At 41.4% G+C, this 12,521-nt stretch overlaps 1 long non-coding RNA gene across 1 annotated transcript in view; it reads right to left on the bottom strand.

The window, feature by feature from the left end:
- LOC125109474 (uncharacterized) overlaps positions 1–12,521 on the bottom strand; it is a 217,648-nt gene that overhangs the window by 16,844 nt on the left and 188,283 nt on the right. The window contains exon 5 of the long non-coding RNA XR_007130242.1: positions 11,355–11,442. This is a non-coding gene — a long non-coding RNA (uncharacterized LOC125109474). The remainder of the gene's footprint in view (positions 1–11,354; positions 11,443–12,521) is intronic.

The following is a 12,521-nucleotide window of genomic DNA, read 5'->3' as shown; positions in this document are numbered from 1 at the left end:
GGCTACAACACAAACTGGTACCACAAACTGTAGCTTCAACAATTTATTGCCTCACTTCTGGAGGTTAGAAGTCTGAGATGGTATTGGCGGTGATCATTCCATCTGGGGTTGTGAGGAACAATCTGTTCCATGCGCCTTTCTTAGACCTTCCAGTACTTTGTTGGCAATCTTTGGCATTCCTTGGCTTGTAGATAGATCACCCCAATCTCTGCCACACAGGGCATTCTCTCTGTATCATTCATACAGTCTTCCCTCTTTATATGTCTGTTTCCAAATTTTCCCTTTTTAGAACAACACCAGTCATATTGAATTAGGGGCCCACACTACTCCAGTATGATCCCATTTAAACTAATTACATCATTGGCCCCACTTCCAAATAGGATCACATGGTAAGATACTGGGGGCTAAAATTTCAACATATACATTTTGGGAGGGGGACACAATTCAACTCATAACAGTGGCAAACTGCACAAATGCTGCTAAAAGCTAAAGAAGGATGAAGACTACAAATAAATTATTGTTATTTGGCAACTGGGAGGTTATGATGATTTGGTGAGAACAATTAAGTAGCATGCTACTGGCAGACATAGAATATAAAGAAATAGGATAGGGGCTTAGGAAAGGATGCAGAGGAAGTATACACAGACAACTCTTTACATAAGTCTGACGTGATAGGAAGGGTATAGCCCCCTCCATACAGGGAGGCAGTTCCCTTTACCAAGGACCCAATGGTATGAATGGAAATTTTATGGTTTGGTGGTGTTATTGCCTATGTGTCAAGCCAAATCTTTAAAAATTGTAATTTAAAGTCAACTTGTTTTGGGCAGACATCTGCATAACATGTGATGGGCTTGCCATAGTGATTGTCACTCTAAGAAATCCAGGGTAGGACATTTACACGGAAGCTTCTATGTTCCAAAACGAAGACATAATTTTAGATACTAAGGACCTTTATATAAATCCCTCCTGAATGTTAATGCTATTCAAATGAGTAATAGAACACTTCAAACACTTTCATTCCTTGAAAATGAAATGCCTTTCTTTCCTCTGTCTGGAGATACCCTTCTAAAATGCAAAAGCTCAAATAACTGTAAATTCAAATAGAGTTTTTGAGCTGTACAGCAGGAAGGAGTTAGGATTTAGAAGGCTGATTTCAGTGCCTGCTGTGTTTTCATTTCTCTTTGCTAAGGCCAGTTGCTGTATTTCAGAAATAGAGAAGCTCTGAAAGCAAAGATGTGTGACTGGAAACATGGAATTGGTTTCCTATGTATGTTTAAAACTCCAGTTTGAAAGAAATGCTTTATTCCTTTTCAAACTTCCCCACTGTTTCAGTGAATTCATTTCTTGCATGATCCCACAGGACTGAGTTTTGTGTCCCCCCTTTCAGAATGGAAATAGTTTAGCCCTGTGTGCTGATGCCTGATTCTCGCCAAGTGTGACCACCTGGCCGCCTGGGCCTTTTGAAGTTCCTGCTACAGCCTAGAGGCTCAGTGCTGGGCATTTTCCACTTCCTCCCATTTCTATTACCTCGCTTTCATCTGCTTAACATTGTGAGAGTCCACACTGAGCATGTTGCAACCTTAGCATGACTCCTACCCCACACAAAGATATCCACACTCTCCACGTTCCACAGACATTCTTTGCTGGAGAATCAAGGAAAGCAACATCGGAATCCCGTCAGATCTCCCACTGACAGAGCGCAACAGAACCACAGAAAAGGGGGCTGAATCACAATACAGATGTTTTCTGTTAAAACACTTTAGTAAGTTTATTTCCTTTGAGGAGATACTTGACTCAAAAAGAAACATCTCCAGAAAGCATCCATTCATGTTTAGTAGAGGGATGGGCCCCTGTCTTGATTATAGAGGTGATTTGGGGGTGGAGGGGCTCCATTTGTTAAAACTTAACAATGTATACTTTAAATAAATGCAGCTTACTGTATGTTAATTACACCTCAATAGGGTTGTTAAAATGTGTGGGCTCCTGAGCAAACTTACCCTTCTGGTTTTGGGGGAGTGGTCTCTCACTGCCATTGTTTTATCTCAGAATTTGGTCAATAACATTCACACACCCATTTATTCACAAAGGGTAAGACTGGCAATTGACTTGCCCTCTAGGGCAGGACAAAGCTGGCAGAGGTTTTAGGGCGAGGCAATCACTTCATATTGCATGCAAAGGGATTGGAAAAGCCTGGCAAATAATCCAGTGACTTCTGGCTCAGTAGATGGAATACTGAAATTATGATTTTTTTTTAACATTTTAACAATAATAATTGACCACTTTTCAAGGGGCAGGTAGATTATGTACATCCAGAAGCAGTTCAGAAACTTTCTGGTGTTTTCCTTGTTTTCTCTTTCTCTTCCTCTCTTTCATTTTTTTTTAAACATTTTATTTATTTATTTGACAGAGAGAGAGATCACAGTAGGCAGAGAGGCAGGCAGAGAGAGAGAGGGAAGCAGGTTCCCTGCTGAGCAGATAGCCCGATGCTGCGGGGCTCGATCCCAGGACTCTGAGATCATGACCTGAGCCAAAGGCATATGCTCAACCCACTGAGCCACTCAGAGGCCCCCTCTCTTTCACATTTTTTCCAGAGTTGTATTAAACCCATTTTTCCTCCTTGGATGTTTTTTGCAGGGTATTGGGGAGAATGAGGAGGTAGAGGGGAAATGCGTAAGGACAAGGTCCCTTTCTAACCCAGAAAGAAGAGCTTCAGCTAATATTTCACTACCCTCTTTGGGTTCCCACTAATGAAATCAAGAGGTCTTCAAGTTTTCCAAGCTTCCCTACTTTAATATTCAAGCAAAGAAACTCAAGCCCCCTGCTGCACAGCTAGAAATCCCAATGCTTTTTGCATGTTTCTTAGGCCTCCGAGGACAGTGTTCACACTCTCAGGACTCTGTCCTAATCCCTTCTTTTCTCTACCTGATTACTGCTTTTCCAGGACGCTGGACCCTCTCTCTGGTTCTCTTTGTTTTAAAGCCCAGATTCTCCCTAAGACAGTGAGTGCTCACCAAAGTCAGCAAATAAATTGAGATGATTAACGAAAGCTTTTAAAAGTGGTTCGGTGAAAAGAGAAGCACGGATAGGTGGCCATTATGAGGTAGAACAGGACACAAATTGAGACATCAGATGGGCATCTCTGTTCCTAAAATCTATGCCTCTCTCCCCAACCCCTGACTTCTGCAGGGAGTTGCTGGCTGTCTCTGGTCATTTCTCCCTGGAACTCTGGGGTAGTGGCTCCTGCATCCTCTCTCCCACCATTCCCCAGCCTCAAAATTCCACGTACAATGTCCCTAAGAAAATGAAAAAAAAAAAAAAAAATTAAAAAGTTTTAACACAAAAATAATTTCTCCACCAAAAGAAGCCAATCCTTTTGTAAAAGAGCCAACAGAAAAGCTTTAGCTCAAATTGTTCGGGTTTTTCTGGATTTGACTTTAGCACAACTCAAAACCATTCAAAGTTCTCTATTGCCACCCCAGGAGAACAGCTGTCTATACCAGAAGATAATCCAGATGTGCACCTTTAGGGCATCGATTTAAAAATCTGTGTAATTAACACTTTTTATGTGTAATGTAAATATACATTCATTGGCAGGACTCAGGATCAAGACCAGTATCTGTGTTTCCCTCCCCTGCTGACAATCCACAGATGTGGTGGGGATGGAATGGTAGATTTGTCACACACCTTATGATCCCCACAATCTTTCCAGGAAAACTGAGGGGTTTGGGCTCTTTCTTCCTTTCCTACCTCCTCCTTTCCGTACACTCCTGTCTTATTCTGAGGCTTCTATCTTTACTTATGTTGTGGAAGATTCTAATAGGCTGGAGTTAGATCTAAAGCTGATTTCGGTGTATCACTCATAAATTAGTGCTGGTGTAATTTTAAGGGCACTAATTGCTCTCTATTAACTCTCCTTTCCAGGAGGGAAAGAACAGACATTTGAAATTGCTGCTGGCATCATTTCAGGCAGATCCCAGTGATCTAAAAAGCTCAAAACTTGGCAGTTGTTAGGTAAGCCTCTCCAGGGTACATAAGTTGGCAACATATTTGTTCTTTTCTGGTATGAAGTAGTGTAACAGTGTCCCAAGCCACATCCAGAAAAAATATTAGGGGGAAAGATTTGATACTGGCTTTTTGAACTCTATGTCTTCCCTTTGGAACTCCAGAAGATAAAACTATGAAATCTGGCAGGAAACAAACAGTAGCTGAAGCCTGTACAGCACAAAGTAATAAAAGTCTAAACACAACACAACAATGAATATCCATTTAAATGCAATTTAAGCAATCTGAGTCTTCCTCGATGTTTAATTTTTAACTTAAAGAATACATTCTTTAAAGTACGTACATTCTTGTTACATACATTTAATTCAGAGGCCCAGTGGTGTGCTTAAGCCCTCTGGGTTCATCAGGATTCTGCGCTGTACAACTCCACTGAATCCATCATAGTCTCTGTGAATAACTATCCCAGGAGTTTATCTAGTGCACAGCATGCACAACATTACATGGAGCCCCTAGTTTGAATGCTGGTCTACTACTGGCCAGCTGTGTGAATTCAGGGAAGTTTTTAATTTTCTGTAAGCAACATGTGCCTCAACTACAAGGAGGGAATACTAATGGTGCCTACTGCTTAGGATTACCATGAGATTCAATGAAATAAACTAATGACATGAATATAATAATCGCTAGGTATCATTGATAAAAATAACAAATGGGTACTAAAGTTCTGATACTCTAAGGTTCCCATTGCTCCGATACTCAGTCACTGAGAACACTCTTTAATGGTGCTAAGTGAGCATGTTCATAGAGCAGGAGCACACCCACACAGGTGGTAACATGTGTTACCACTCACAGGAATGTAGTTTTTCAAAAGCCCAAACTTGATGCAATTTTATGAATCTTGAGCCCTAGAAATTCTTTAAGGCTTTTATATTATCCATCTTCACTCTCAGGTCTGCTGCAGATACCCAGCACACCCAACATGTCACATGGCCCCTTTCCTTCTTTCTCCCAACCCAATGCCTGCCCAACATGGAGAATTTACATGGAACATGCATAGTTAGGACCTAGGGAAGGTGGGATCCTGTGATCTAGTGTGGGGAGCTGTAAGTTCTAGGACCAAGTATACCGGGAAAGGTGGCTTCTGGGTTTTTCCCTCCTGGCCCCTTGAATGCCAGGTCTGATTCCATGCGAGAAGCGACAGAGGCAGCAAAATCACAATGCAGCAGGGAAATTACAGGAATGTAAATGCCCAAGGCTGAGTGTGTATAGGGGTAAGGACATGGAGGGGACATGGGGTAAAAAAAGAAATAAATACAAGAGAAATAAGAGAATAAAAGAGAAAGTAAGATGGAGAACATAAGTGATGGGAGCCTATAGTTGCTGGAGACCATGTTCCAACCTGCCCTTTATCAACCTACGTCAAAGTCTGGGCTCTGGTCAAAAATGGCACCTGAGGTTATTAATCACACTCACCTTTGGACTGAGTTAACATTATAAATAACAAGAGTCAGCAACCTCTTATTACCTGGGGTAATGTGGGTACATCTAAGGTAAAAGCGTGAAATGAGAGAGAGTTGTGTAAGAAGTAGGAAAAAGAGGGGGAAGAGGACTAGAGAACAGGAGAGAGGGGGAAAGAAAGGCTAAAATGTTATTGCTCTTGAGGAACTAATTAACAGGCAGGGTTAATCAGTTAATAAATGCATAAAGTATTGTGCAGAGAAGGGAGTGAAAAAGGTGAGGCCTACTGCAAAACTAGGTAGGACTTTTTTTTTTACTGTGGCACTTTATTTTATTTTTTTAATCATTTTTTATTTTATTTTCAGCATAACAGTATTCATTGTTTTTGTACCGCACCCAGTGCTCCATGCAATCCATGCCCTCTCTAATACCCACCACCTGGTTCCCCCAACCTCTCACCCCCCCAACTCTTCAAACCCTTCAGCTTGTTTTTCAGAGTCCATAGTTTCTCATTGTTCACCTCCCCTTCCAATTTCCCCCACCTCCCTTCTCCTAACTCCCCATGTCCTCCATGCTATTTGTTATGCTCCACAGATAAGTGAAACCATATGATAATTGACTCTGCTTGACTTATTTCATTCAGCATAATCTCTTCCAGTCCCGTCCATGTTGCTACAAAAGTTGGGTATTCATCCTTTCTGATGGAGGCATAATACTCCATAGTGTATATGGACCATATCTTCCTTATCCATTTGTCCGTTGAAGGGCATCATGGTTCTTTCCACAGTTTGGCAACCGTGGCCATTGCTGCTATAAACATTGGGGTACAGATGGCCCTTCTTCTCACTACATCTGTATCTCTAGGTAGGACTTTTAATTCTGTCCTCACCCAGGCCCAGCCTTGAGATTGTTAGACAGACTAGAGTAGTCCTCAGAGGGACCAGGAGGGCAGTTAAGATCCTCTTCCTTCTGCTGGCATGTGCCTGTCTCACCTGTGTGGCTGCCGTGAGAATGCCCACCAGGCCCTCAACTACCAGGGGTATAACTGATGGAGAGTTCCCATGCTCTGAAATCCATCATCACATTTATTCCAAGGCCATGCTTCCCATGGGCTGCTCCCAGTCAATGACAGAGTGCAGCAGAGATAGTAAAGGCAGGCCCACTTCTAGGAGACACAGGAAACTTCTGATGACTACTTTGGCTTAGGGACTCCTGAACCTTTCTTACACTATGGCAATCTGAGACACTTTCACCCATCTCTTCTTCCCTCTCTCCTCCTGGGGTCAGACTTGTTTCATGAACTGATAACTCCCCTAGCCTTGCCAGGCTTCCTCCTCATTTTCTTTCACAGATGGTCCTTCCTGATAAAATCTTCATATATTTAATTCCAGCTTGGCACCTGTTTCCCAAGCTAACATAATCTCCAAGCACTAGCAAGAACAGGAAATCCTCATTCTCACTACGCATCTATAATGCAATGCCTTAAGCCAACGCTTGTTCAATTGTACTTAGACAATCATCATTGTGCTCTGGTGTGATGTAAAAGCTTCATGTTCAAGGTTCCCATGCTCGAATAGAGCAGTTCTGGCTTTATTATCTGTGGGTATTCCCTCAGTCTATCTCTGTGAGGAGGTGGGATAACCATTTTTTCCAGTTGAAAGCTTGGGTTTTACTCTTCAGATTCCATTAGAAAGGAGTCAACTGCAACATCAGTTTATTCAATCTCTACATTATGGGGGTCCAACTTAACAAGACTTGGAATAATTGCTGTCCATTTCTTCCTGATGGCCTTGACCTTCAACTGACCCATTGAAGGGAAGAAACCTATTTGGAGATATGTTGGGAACCTTGTTTGTCCAGCCAATCCTGCAGATTCTAGACTTCATCATTAGATCCACGAAAAGCCCAATACTTGTACAGGTTGCCTTGGACATACAAAGAAAAAACTGGGGTCACTATGAAGCTATGCCCTCACAGTTTTCTTTTGTTTTCTGAAAAGCATTACTTTCATGAGCTTATAATTTCTATATAAATTAGAGCATGCACACAATGAACATATATTTGAGGATGCTGGCATAGTATTATTTGGCATAGAAAACATGAAAATCATAGTATTTTCTCTTGTTTAAAGAAGTCTACCCAACATAGCCTTCTAAATGAGAAGGCTTATTTTTATTTCCTTGAGAATCTAAGATTTTCTAATTTTTAAAATTGTGGTAAAATAAACATAACATAAAATCTAGTATTTTAACCTGTACAGTTCAGTGACATTTAGTACATTCTCAGTGTTGTGCAACCATCACCACCTACTTAGTTTCAGAACATTTTCATCACTCCTAAAGGAAACCTTGTACCCACTAAGCACTTAACTTACATTTCTCATTCCTTCCCCAGCCCAAGGCAACCACTAATCTGATTTCTGTCTTTATGGATTTACTTATTCTGGATATTTCATATAAATGGAATCCTACAATTCTGTCTGGCTTCTTTCATGTAACAAGATGTTTTCTTCAAAAAAAAATTTTTTTTTGTATTTTATTTATTTGTCAGAGAGAGAGAGAACGAAAGCACAAGCAAGGGGAGTGGCAGGAAGAGGGAGAAGCAGGCTCCTTGCCGAGCAAGAAGCCGGATAGGGGACTCGATCCCAGGACCCTGGGATCATGACCTGAGCTGAAGGCAGATGCTTAACTGACTAAGCCACCCTAAGCACCCTAAGCACCTCTATCAAACAGTCTTTAAACAGAAACACACTTAAGACAAGGTTATACATTAAATAGTTGATGAAAATGTTGTAACCAGAGGCTCATAGAAAACTAACCCTGTATTTCCTCTAGGAGCAGTAGTTCAATATTCACTAATTCAATGTTCATAGTGACTTTACACAACATAATTACCTTGAGTAATGAGATTTGACTATATAGTCCACATTTTATTTATTCATTCTTCAGTTGATGGACATTTGGGTTGTTTCCACTTTTTTGGCTCTTATCAGCAATGCTGTACAAATATTTGCATACAACCTTTGTTTGAACACCCTTTTTTTTTTTTCAAATCTTTGGGGGCATATAACCAGATGTCCTCAGTTTTTAATCAGTATAAGGCGACAAAAATGTGCTGCTTAATGGTGAAGGGGACTTAGGGAATAAAAGGCAAAGGAAGAGACACAGGATACTAAGGATACAGGTTGGGCTCAGGGAGAAAACAGAATTGGGCTTTGAGCTGCAGACTAAAGGAGGTGATCAAAAGGAGGTCAGGGACAAAAGAAAATCAAAATCAAGGAGGCTAGGAATGGTACAAATCAAAGTATCAGGTGGATACTTAAGTTAATGGGACAGGCAGAATGGAACGGATGGAAACAGAGAAGAGATCAGAATTCCGAGGAAGAAAATATTTTCCCCCCATTTATCTGTAACTTCTATTGAAGTCTTATTTGAAAAGTCCTCCCTTCCTGTCTCAAGAAACTTGGTTCCTGTAACAACTATTTCCCCATACATAGGGAAAGCTCCATAAAGGCCAGGTACTCAGGCTCACCATTGCAGGTAATCACCAAACTTCCTTCTAATTGTCTTCATGAACTTGTTTCGTTTCTCATTCCCTTTGCAGTGGATTTTGCCTTTCTACTCAGGTCCTGTTGGATGTGAGACTGAGTCTGCTTTATGGATTCCCAGGTCTTTTTCCATGAATACTGTTCTTGCTTTTCTACTTGTTTCATGTCCCCAAAGCTTTAGATCAACCCTGCCCTATTCCTAATGCCAGCCCTGGTTTCCAGAAACCAAACCCATATCAGAGTCCTAGGGCCCCACTGGTCTGAATCCAGTAACTGAGAAACAAATGTTTTCTCCTCATGGATAAAAAGAATAATGGGATTGACTTTATATATTTACTTTTTCTTTGACTTCAACTTATAACAGATTAAATTTTTTGTTTTATTCCCCCAACCGATTACAATATAGATTTATATATAGTAATCAAAATTTCCCCAGTAACTTTTGGGAAATTTGATAGAGTAATTCAGAGTTTAACAGATGGAATGAAAAACGCAGAAGAGTCAAATCATTTCTAAAAAGAAAAGCTACAGAGGGGCATTTCCTTATATGATCTAAAAAACATATTATAAAGAATATTACAAGGGTACCTGATGGCTCAGTCAGTTAAGTGTCTGCCTTTGGCTCAGGTCATGATCCCAGGGTCCTGGGATCGAGATCCCTAGTCAGGCCCAGCAGGGAGTCTGCTTCTCCCTCTCCCTCTGTCCCCGCTCCTGCACTCTCTCTCTCTTTCAAATAAATAAATAAAGTCTTAAAAAAAAAAAGAATTTTATAGTAGTTTAAAATTTACAGACCAAGGTACTACAACTGAATTCAACTTAGTTTTTTGACTTTTATTTTTCTTGATGATAGAGAATGCTCAATACTGCCTTTTTTTTTTTTTTTAACGCAGTCAGTTTGGCCTAACATGTAGTAAATACTCAATCAACTCGAAGATAAGAGGCTGCCCAACTTCTTGCCAGGTGTGTGTTTAATCTAACTTACCCTGAGAGTTCCTCAGACAACTTGGCATGGGGCAAGGCCATCTTATTGTTTATACCAGGCTTTGTCAAAATGAAAGTATACCTGGTCCTCACCTGCCCTGTCTTGGGGGTCCTTTTGAACCCCAATCTAAGCTTCTTTGTGTCCTCTGGCTCTTATCACTTTTTCACCTCCATTGGGAACTCAGTAGCTTTTTGTGCCTTCTGGAAACCCCCTGGAGTATGAGACTCTGTCAGTGCCTCTTAGGCCCATCTGCCTACACACTTGCCCCAGCATGGCTCTTTTACCACCCAGACAGTGAGTTCTTAGCATCCTTGCTGAACTCCCTGAATTTGGGGCTACTCTAAGAGCTCTATAGTTTCCTTGACTGGGATTCCCCAAAGCTTTCTTGGTGTTTCTATCACACTCTTTCAATCTGGGCTTTAACTCCTGGTAGGTGGCATATATACAGTGAAGGAAATTACATACATAAAGTATATCATGTCATTTCATAACCACTCTATGACAAAAAAGTGTTTATCACTTAGGAATGTTTGGCTGTGGGACACCTGTGTGGCTCCGTCGGTTAAGCGTCTGCCTTTGGCCCAGGTCATGATCCCAGAGTCCTGGGATCGGTTCTGGGCGTTGGGCTCCCTGCTCAGCAGGGAGTCTGCTTCTCCCACTCCTGCTCCACGCGCTTGTGCTCTCCCTCTCTCTCTCTGATAAATAAATAAAGTCTTTTTTTTTTTAAGGGATATTTGGCTACAAGTGTTTGAAAACCTAACTAAAGCTTAAACAAATAGAACAAATAGGGGTTTATTTTTCTCATAAAGAATCAAATTTAAGGCAGATAATCCATGGCATTTATAGCTGCTCAGTGTAATCAAGGACTCAGGTTTTCTCTCTCTCTTTGCTCTATTATTCTTAGTTTGTTAGCTTTCATTTTTATAGTCAACAGATGGACGTACCTCCACGAATCACATTCCCATTTGAAGTAAGAAAAGGGAAGGAAAAAACCTCATCAGCTGTTTTGTTTCCTTTAAGGGGAAAGCAATAGTTTCCCCAATCTGCTTAGCAAACTTCTGTTTACATCTTACTGGCTAGAACTGTTTCACAAGGGCACCTTCACTTATGAGAGAGACTGGGAATTGACAGAGCATTTGTCTTTCCAGACTTTATTATAGAGGAAGGTAAAAGGGAAGGGGGCTGGGAATTAATGTGAAGCAAGCCAACCTACAGTACCTGCATGGTAGATAAGGTAAACTGGCTCTCTAAATATTCATTCCACCCATCTTTCAGTGTACCATTTTGTATAGAGACTAGAAAGGTAACAACAAATTTTCCCAACTGGGATCCTGTATTATTTAGTTTTTGCTAATCAGATGCACTTACACAAGAGTTGGGAGGTAGAAGTGAGTGAGGTGGAAGCCATTCTGTTGTTCTGGGTGGCAAGTTGCTAGTTTCCTTGGTAGCGGTGGACCTGCAGTAGAACATGAACATTTCAGAGATTTGGCAGAGCTCTAAAGTCAGCAGTGGTGGTGATAGCAGAGCCATCTGATCCTTGGTGTGTGCTCCTCAAGCCAATAGTCCCAATGATGGTCTCCTGCTGGTGGCAGAAATAACATCTCTGCCAGTGGCTAGTTCTGCAAAGCTGTTCTGGGACTTATTTTTGCAGGTCTGGCCTGGAACTTAACTCTTCAACTCTACCTAAAATTTTAAAAGTTTCTAATTCCATGTGTTCAGTACTTTTGTTTAAAATAGTTTGTTTTTTTTTTGCAGTGGATCCTGGCTAATATAATCTGCTACAGTTTACCTCTCTAGGTTTCTGATATGCATACCTATCTTTCCATAGAGCATCTCTTTATTTGGAGGGGTCATTCCTTCCCCCAAGATTTCATCCAGTTCTTGGATTCAGTTTGAGTGATTTTTATCCCTCCCTGTCAGGTTCATGTATGGCTCCCACCACCATGGTTAGTCTACCTTCCATGTGTGGAGAAGCAGCAGGAGGACTACAATATAAATATGAAACCCGGAGCTGTCCGTGGTCCACAGCACACACACACAGCACACACACAGAATCCTACTGGGCAGGAATGGGGAGGACTCTCTACAGGGACCCTGGAATTAATAAGCTCGTGGTTGAACCATCTTTTTGTCAGTCCTGTTCTGTTCTCTGGGAAAATCTCTTTATCCTCAATGGCCACATCTTATTTGGTCACTGGATAACATTCCATTCTTATAGAGATTTTGTAGCCCATCTCCTACTGACATGGATTCAGGAGTCCTGGGATTGCCTTTGGGGCTGAGGAGTCAGTCGCTGGCTTTTGGACAGCCAGGCCTGGCATTTCTTTGGAGCTTCCACCAACTTAGGAGGTTTCTTTGTCAATCCCGTGCATGACTAACCATAGTCAAAGACTTATTTTGACACAGAATTTAAGTCTGAACATTTTTTTTAAACCTGTAGGGCCTGTATGCTCTATTTTTTTTCCCTTAGCTCTAAGCTAATCATAGCCACTGCCTTAGGGCACTTTCAGTCAGTAGCCTCCTGTGGGGAGACAC

The sequence above is a fragment of the Lutra lutra genome, chromosome 9 (genome assembly GCF_902655055.1).
Source record: "Lutra lutra chromosome 9, mLutLut1.2, whole genome shotgun sequence".
In the NCBI taxonomy this organism is placed as follows: domain Eukaryota; kingdom Metazoa; phylum Chordata; class Mammalia; order Carnivora; family Mustelidae; genus Lutra; species Lutra lutra.
The sequence above is the reverse complement of the archived record's forward strand: the minus strand, read 5'-3'. Positions and strand labels throughout refer to the sequence as shown.